Source organism: Dreissena polymorpha, chromosome 4, assembly GCF_020536995.1.
Source record: "Dreissena polymorpha isolate Duluth1 chromosome 4, UMN_Dpol_1.0, whole genome shotgun sequence".
NCBI lineage: Eukaryota > Metazoa > Mollusca > Bivalvia > Myida > Dreissenidae > Dreissena > Dreissena polymorpha.
In genome coordinates this window covers 10,948,003-10,957,381 of record NC_068358.1, presented here as the reverse complement: position 1 = coordinate 10,957,381, position 9,379 = coordinate 10,948,003, and positions in this window count along the sequence as shown.

Below are 9,379 nucleotides of genomic sequence, written 5' to 3'. Positions count from 1 at the left end.
TCCTGTTATACACGACCGGACATCGGTCGGAGCTAAATACCATGTGTTTTGAGGCTATTGGCTAACGATGTTATGAAAAACATATGGACCGTGCTCGGTGAAAAGACGGTTTAATGCATTTGTGTAAAGTACCGTCCAAGATTAGCCTGTGCGTTCCTCAAAGGCTAACAGGAAAGACACTTTCCGCTGTTATGATGTATTTTGTTTCAAGCAAGTCTCTTCAAAGCAAAAATCAAGTTTTTGTGGAAAGATTCGTCCCTGATTAGCCTGTGCGCACTGCATAGGCTAATATGGGACGACACTTTACACATATGCATTAAAACCTTTTTTCACAGTGAACGGTGAACTAACTGAGTACGGTGCATCCGTTAAATCCGTAACATCTGAAAGAGGCTCCCTTTTATTAAAAAGCCCCCGTTAAGACTTTATATGACATTATACTATTATGTACTGATTTGGAAATCACTCACGTCGTGAAAACGCTTAATTGCCTTTCATATTCAAGCGTTGACAATTTTGACGCTTTTGAAGAAGTTATCATATCATGCAGGAGTTCCAGTAAAGTAAAACAATGTACATTAATTTCGGCTAAAGTAGTCAAATCAGAGGTGCGTGAAGTTGGCACTGACATCGCAAATCGACATTGGACATTCGAATATCGAGCTGGGGCGAATATCCAGCCAGCTCTGACATCGACATTCGGCAAAAGTTCCGAATATCGAGCCGGGACGAATGTCGAGCCAGCTCTGGCATCGACATTTCGCGAAAGTCCCGAATATCGACCTGGGGCGAATTCATAGCCAGCTCTGTCACCGACATTCGACACTAGTCCCGAATATCGAGCTGGGGTGACTGTCGAGCCAGCTCTAACATCAACATTCGGCACTTGTCCCGAATATCGAGATTGGACGAATGGCGAGTAAGGGGAATCACGTCTACAGATTTTTCTAAACGTTTAAACGAAATGAAATAAACGAAACGATACCGTTTAAACGGTATCCTTACGTCCGTTTTAAAAGCATCAGTGCCATCACATTTCCAAACTGAAAGTAGTGATTATTTCCGGAAGTTATTTTTAGTTCATAACCCATTCGCACAATGACGTCATATTAAAACCAACTGTTCTCGTCGTTGTCTAACCATTGGGTTACGCATTTTCTACTTACATGCCGTTATATTTTGTAACAAAGATGAATTAATATTTAACCCACATTTCTTCAATAAGAGTACACCGGTTTAATTTTTTTTAATTGTTTTACTTAACAAGATGTACATCAAAACGAGTATTTGTTCATTAAATTAAAAATGAATGCCGATGAATAAACGGCGGGAAATTTTGCCTCATGCACTTCATGCCGACGCGCGTTGAACGTTCAAGACGATTAGGGGCATGATCATGCAAGAAATAGCGGGAAACTTTTCTCGAGCACTTCGTGCCGATGCGGGTTAAATATTCAAGACGTCTAGGTCGTACAGGTGTATTGTTATATATACGGGACTGTGAATAACGGCCATCTGGCGCATGTGATACAAATACAGTCTTTTTCAGCAGCTTTTAATGAGTCTTGCAACATCGTAATGTAATGAACTAAAATGGATTCTGTTGACATTGACTGTCGTTTAAACGTTTACTGTTTTTGTAAACGTTTTTGAGCAAAACACGAAACGCCATCGTTTAAACGTTTAAACGTGATACCCTTAATGGCAAGCCAGCTATTACATCGTCATTCGGCAAAAGTCCCGAATATCGAGCTGGGGCGAATGTCGAGCCAGCTATTATATCGTCATTCGGCAGAAGTCCCGAATATCGAGCTGGGGCGAATGTCGAGCCAGCTCTGACATCAACATTCGGCACTCGTCCCGAATATCGAGCTGGAGCAAATGTCGAGCCAGCTCTAACATCGACATTCGGCACTAGTCCCGAATATCGAGCTGAGGAAAATGTCGAGCCAGTTGATACAACGACATTTGACACCGGTCCCGAATATCGAGCTGGGTCCAAAGTCGAACCAGTTCTGACATCAATATTCGGCACTAGCCCCGAATATCGAGCTGTGACGAATGTCGTGGAAGCTCTGACATCGACATTCGGCAAAAGTCCCGAATATCGAGCTTGGGCGAATGTCGAGTCAGCTCTGACATCGACATTCGGCAATAGTCCCGAATATTGAGCTGGAGCGAATGTAGAGCCAGCTCTGACATCGACTTTCGTCACTAGTCCCGAATATCAAGCTGGGGCGAATGTCGTGGCATCTCTGACCTCTATTTTCGACACTTGTCCCGAATATCGAGCTTGGGCAAATGTCGAGCCAGCTATGATATCGTCATACTGCAAAAGTCCCGAATATCGAGCTTGTGTGAATTTTGAGCCAGCTCTGACATCGACTTTCGTCACTAGTCCCGAATATCAAGCTGGGGCGAATGTCGTGGCCTCTCTGACCTCTATTTTCGGCACTTGTCCCGAATATCGAGCTGGGGCGAATGTCGAGCCAACTATGATATCGTCATACGGCAAAAGTCCCGAATATCGAGCTTGTGTGAATTTTGGGCCAGCTCTGACATCGACTTTCGGCGCTAGTCCCGAATATCGAGCCGGGGCGAATGTCGAGCCACTTCCGACATCGACATTCAACACTTGTCCCGAATATCGAGCTGGATCGAAAGTCGAGTCAACTCTGACATCGATATTCGGCACGTGTCCAGAATATCGAGCAGGGGCGAATGTCGTGGCAGCTCTGATATCGACATTCGGCAAGTCCCGAATATCAAGCTGGGGAGAATGTCGAGCCGAATCTGACCTCGATATTCGGCTCTAGACGCGAATATCGAGCTTGATCGAATGTCGAGCCAGCTCTGACATCGACATCCGGCAGTAGTCCCGAATATCGAGATGAGACTAATGTAGTGGCAGCTTTGACTTCGACAGTCGGCAAGTCCCGAATATCAAGCTGGGCGAATGTCATGCCAGCTCTGATTTCGACATCCGGCAGTAGTCCCGAATATCGAGCTGGGACGAATGTCGAGCCAGCTGTGACCTCGACAATCGACGCTAGTCCTGAATATCGAACTGAAGTGAATGTCTAGCCAGCTCTGATATCGACATTCGGCAAAAGTCCCGAATATCGAACTGGTGAGAATGTCGAGCCTCCTCTGACATCGACATTCGGCAAAAGTCTCGAATATCGAGCTGGGGCAAATGTCGTGGCAGCTCTGACCTCGACATTCGGCAAGTCTCGAAAATCGAGTTGGGACGAATGTCGAGCCAGCTATGACATCGCCATTCGGCAAAAGTCCCGAATATCGAGCTTGGGCGAATGTCAAGCCAAATCTGACATCGACATTCGGCAATAGTCCCGAATATTGAGCTGGAGCGAATGTCGAGCCAGCTCTGACATCGACTTTCGGCACTTGTCCCGAATATCGAGCTGGGGCGAATGTCGAGCCACTTAAGACATCGACATACGACACTAGTCCCGAATATCGAGCTGGATCGAAAGTCGAGTCAGATCTGACATCGATATTCGGCACGTGTCCCGAATATCGAGCTGGGGCGATTGTCGTGGCAGCTCTGACATCGACATTCGGCAAGTCCCGAATATCAAGCTGGGGAGAATGTCGAGCCGAATCTGACCTCGACATTCGGCGCTAGACGCGAAAATCGAGCTTGAGCGAATGTCGAACCAGCTCTGACATCGACATCCGGCAGTAGTCCCGAATATCAAGCTGGGACGAATGTCGAGCCAGCTGTGACCTCGACAATCGACGCTAGTCCCGAATATCAAACTGAAGTGAATGTTGAGCCAGCTCTTATATCGACATTCGGCAAAAGTCCCGAATATCGAGCTGGTGAGAATGTCGAGCCTCCTCTGACATCGACATTCGGCAAAAGTCTCTAATATCGAGCTGGAGCGAATGTAGTGGCAGCTTTGACTTCAACATTCGGCAAGTCCCGAATATCAAGCTGGGCGAATGTCGAGCCAGCTCTGACATCGACATTCGGCACTAGTCCCGAATATTGAGCTGTAGCGAATGTCGGCACTATTCCCAAATATCGGGCTGGGGCGAATGTCGTGGCAGCTCTGACATCGACATTCGGCAAGTCCCGAATATCAAGCTGGGGAGAATGTCGAACCGAATCTGACCTCGATATTCGGCTCAAGACGCAAATATCGAGCTTGGTCGAATGTCGAGCCAGCTCTGACATCGACATCCAGCAGTAGTCCCGAATATCGAGATGGGACGAATGTAGTGGCAGCTTTGACTTCGACAGTCGGCAAGTCCCGAATATCAAGCTGGGCGAATGTCATGCCAGCTCTGATTTCGACATCCGGCAGTAGTCCCGAATATCGAGCTGGGACGAATGTCGAGCCAGCTGTGACCTCGACAATCGACGCTAGTCCTGAATATCGAACTGAAGTGAATGTCTAGCCAGCTCTGATATCGACATTCGGCGAAAGTCCCGAATATCGAACTGGTGAGAATGTCGAGCCAGCTCTGACATCGACATTCGGCACTAGTCCCGAATATTGAGCTGGAGCGAATGTCGGCACTAGTCCCAAATATCGAGTTTGGGCGTGGGGCGAATGTCGTGGCAGCTCTGACCTCGACATTCGGCAAGTCCCGAATATTAAGCTGTGGAGAATGTCGAGCCAACTCTGACCTCGACAATCGGCGAGAGTCGCGAATATCGAATTTGAGCGAATGTCGAGCCAGCTCTTACATCGACTTTCGGCACTAGTCCCGAAAATCGAGCCGGGGCGAATGTCGAGTCAGCTCTGACATCGCCATTCGGCGCTTGTCCCGAATATCGAGCTGGGGCGAATGTAGAGCCAGCTTTGATATCGATATTCGGCACGTGTCCCGAATATCGAGCTGGGGCGAATGTCGTGGCAGCTCTGACATCGACATTCGGCAAGTCCCGAATATTAAGCTGTGGAGAATGTCGAGCCAACATTCGCTCCATCTCGACATTCGGGACTACTGCCGAATGTCGATGTCAGAGCTGGCTATACATTTGCCCCAGCTCGATATCCGGGACTAGTGCCGAATGTCGATGTCAAAGCTGGCTCGACATTCGCTCCAGCTCGATATTCGGGACAACATGTAGTGCTGTCAGAGCTGGCTCGACATTCGCCCCAGCTCGATATTCGGGACTTTTGCCGAATGACGTTGTCATAGCAGGCTCGACATTCTTCCCTACTCGATATGCGGGACTAGTGCCGAATGTCGATATCAGAGCTGGCTCGACATAAGCCCCGGCTGAATTTTCGAGACATTTGCCGAATGCCGATGTCGGAACTGGCTCGACATTTTCCCCAGCCTAATATTCGGGACTAGAGCCGAATGTCGATGTCATAGATGGTTCGACATTCGCCCCAGCTCGATATTCGGGACTACTGCCGAATGTCGATGTCAGAGCTGGCTCGACATTCGTCCCAGCTCGATATTCGGGACTAGTGCCGAATGTCGATTTCAGAGCTGGCTCGACACTCGCTTAAGCTCGATATTCGGGACTAGTGTCGGAAAATGTCTGTCAGAGCTTTCTCGACATTCGCGCCACCTTGATATTCGCTCCTTTTGCCGATTTCAGCGCTTGTTCGACATTCTTCCCAGCTCGATATTCTGGACTTAAGCCGAATGTTGATGTCAGAGCTGGCTCGACAATCGCTCCAGCTCGATATTCGGGACTAGTGCCGAATGTCGATGTCAGAGCTGGCTCGACATTCGCTCCAGCTCGATATTCGTGACTTTTGCCGAATGTCGATGTCATAGCTGGCTCGACATTCGCCCCAGCTCGATATTCGTGACTTTTGCCAAATGTCGAAGTCAGAGCTGGACCGACATTTGTCCCAGCTCGATATTTGGGACTTTTGCCGAATGTCGATGTCAGATCTGGTTCGACATTCGCCCCAACTCGATATTTGAATGTGGAATGTCGATTGTCGATGTCAGTGCCAACTTCACGCACCTTTTTAGCGACGATATTCAGACATGCTGACAGCACACTTACCTTGAAATCCGCGAAATAGAATGTACATGTATTTCGTTTAAAAACAGTTAAGCAGGTTTGTTCTGGCTAATGCTTAACCCAATAATTTAAAATGTTTGTATATAAATATAGATCTATATAACATTACATTTATGTAATTTTATCGGTGGATAACACGGAGTGTATATTGTAATCTAGAGTCCGTGGTGTATAGAACAAGAATAGCAAATAATAACATATTAGATTTTGAGATACTATTACACATAATTCATTATGAAAATAACTGTGACGTAAAGAAAAATTTCGAAAGTTATTTGAAGAAATTAAAACAAATTAATGCAAATAACAATTAAAATATAATTATTTTATTAAATATAACGTGATTCTAAACAACATATTTATTTTTCAGGGACTTATGTCATGAAGTTATGACTTATGTCAATACTCAATAGACTGTATTGTTTGAGTCAAAGATTTGGTGTCTTAAAATGGCTGGGATTTTATTAGGTACATTAAATTCCACATTTAATTGTTCTTGTTTATCTTTGACTTTGTTTGTTTTGTTTATCTTTGTGTTCAAATATAAATAACAGCAGACTTGTGATGCTCACATTCACAATAAAAAGTATAGATCAAGACCTAAATTTATATCCTAAATGATGTCCCGGTAGTGTAATTACGTCGTTAAATATGCTTGATTTTACAAAAGTTAATCGCTACGTATGTAATAACTGTTTTGATCCTCGTGCGCATGCATAAACGTATGCATTTTATATTAGTTTTCAACCCCCAAGTATTCGTGATATAAATAAAAGGTCATATTCGTGGTAATGTAATACGGAAATAAATATATCCTTCTATAGATATAATAAATAATATCATTTTGATGATTTTCTCAACTTATATCCAACCATAATTTCTTTTTAATGTATTAAATGGTATATGTGCTCCTTTGGTGTATCTTTTTGAAATTGACAAGTTTGCTGTTATTTATAATTGCGAGTGAAAGAAAATTGAAAGAGCATGGTTCTTTGTGGTTAATTCTTTTTGTTTCAGTTCCACATGTTGTGGATTGTGACTGTGGGCAGTTGTGACCATGTTCTGTTTTGAAGAGTCGAGTAGTAAAAAACCATGAAGCCATCGTGATGAGCCATGATGTGGATATAAACAGGGCTATTTAAAAAAAAAAATTTCTTCACATTTATAATTTGTATACATGTACTGCTGGTCGGGACATGTAGAAGCATAACTTACAACTTATAATTTAATTCTGAAATTGAAGAAAATTAACAAACTAAATTCCTAAGCCTAGCATGCTAGGCTTTTAGGTTTAACTTACTATTTAACATTTAAGTAGCAGTGATTCACTGAAAAAAAAATAATTACATGACTTTATTTACATACTTTACCATAAAATATTTACATAACATGCCGTCATGCGTTTAAAAGGCCCAGTTGTTTCTGATTAATACTAGCCCGTGTCTAGCGTGCTATATTTATAACTTTAAAGCCGTCCTGCTATTATGACACAAGGCGTGCCTATATGACAAGACCGCACACACCAGTTTAATATTTAACTTTTTAGCTATTGATGCGTCTATTTTTGCCATTTCAGAATCGCATAACCTTGATACCGGGAAACAGGCCTTGACCAACAAAGATGTTATCACAGCTTTTGAACAATTTTGTTGCGGGAAAATTACTTTTAAATCTTCTTTGTGCGAGTTCAAAGAGAGGTATGGTACTCAGGTTTGTGATCAAACTGTGGCCAGTCTGAGAATGAAGATTAGTAAATTGTACAAAAGGGAAAGAAAACTCGTGCGTGATAAAAAAAATGCAGAGTTGGAAAATTTTAGAGCTGAAGTATTTGTCTTTCCCAAGAGCAATAACTTAAATGTTGATGATGGTGCTGGAAGTGTTAATTCTGATAAGCATGTTGTAACTGAAAACAGAAATTTGAAAAGGGTAATACAAGAAATAGATAATGAGAATGAAAACTTATCTATTCAAGTTAATAGAAGTGAAAGAAAAGTTGACATGTTGCTAGGTTTATTAGAAGTCATAAATAGAAAGTGGCAGTCGGTACTTGTGACAGAGAAAGAAAGATCATGTTTAGAAAAACAGTGTAGTGTATGGGAACAGAAATTTGACAAGATGTCTGATCAGTTAAATATGACATTAGAGGAACTTGAAGAGAAAAAGCAAAAATTAAGTAAACTGAACACCAGGAATGTAAATAAAAAACTGAAGCGTAGAGAAGAAAAAATTGAAAAACAGTCTCAAAAACTTAAAGACCAACAAAATGAGATCAGTCAGCTATTGTGTGAGAAAGTAGAGCATGAAAGTGAAGTTGAACGAATGAAGCGTGAGAAGAGAAATCTTTTAGTTAAAATAAGTCGTAATAATAAAAAAGAAAGAGCAGTTGATCAAAATTCCAATCAAATTGCTAGCTTGAAAGATGAAATCAGACAGAAATAGTTAAAAATCATAGAATTAGAACAGATAAATGAGGCAATTGATGACCCAGTCATTCAAACTTTTTATGATGGTAAATACGCTAATGAAATTAGGGAAACCATTATGACTCTCATTTCAGAATGCGGTGTTAGCCAGTCAAAGGTAAATCGGGTCATGGAAATCGTTGTCCAGAATCTCACAGGTAAGACTTTAGACAGGCTTCCTAGTACTGGGGTCAAGAGCAGGTTAGTTTCCGAAGGAAAGAGAGTCGCACAGAAACAGGTTGCCTTAGCTATGCTAAAAGATATGTCTGAACTTTCCATTTCAGGGAATTGTTTGCATCAAGATGGAACTACCATATCGCACCGTCATTTTCAATCTTTTCAGGTCACGACAACTGATAAAAAAATTTTTTAGCCTTGGTCTTAGTGAGGTGAGTGCTGGAGACACAGACACTTTGATGGAAGCCTTCAAGCAACAAATTGATGACCTTGCAAAGGCAGTCAGTAATGGTAATGGAGCAGACTCAGAGACTGTGGCTAAACTAGTTTGTTCCATTACTAGTACTATGTCTGACCAAGGGGCTGTAAATCCAGCATTTAATAGGCAATTAACAGAACTTAAACAAAATTTTCTTCCAGAAGTTTTCACTGCTTGGGACACATTGGATGAAAAAGTAAGAGAAGAAGTCAGCAAAATATCATCATACTTTTGCAAAATGCATATCTTTGTTAATATGGCTTCTGAGGTTGACAAATGTTTGTCTTTATTTGAATCCAACATCAGAAGTGGTAGAAACCCTTATGCCTTCGAGTGGAAAGAAAGTGGTGCTACAAGACTGACTAGGACGGCAAGCAAAGCACTGACCATGCAGGGGTGCGAGAAATCCGGCATAGGTTCACATTTCAGTACTTATTTACAATCTATTGACAA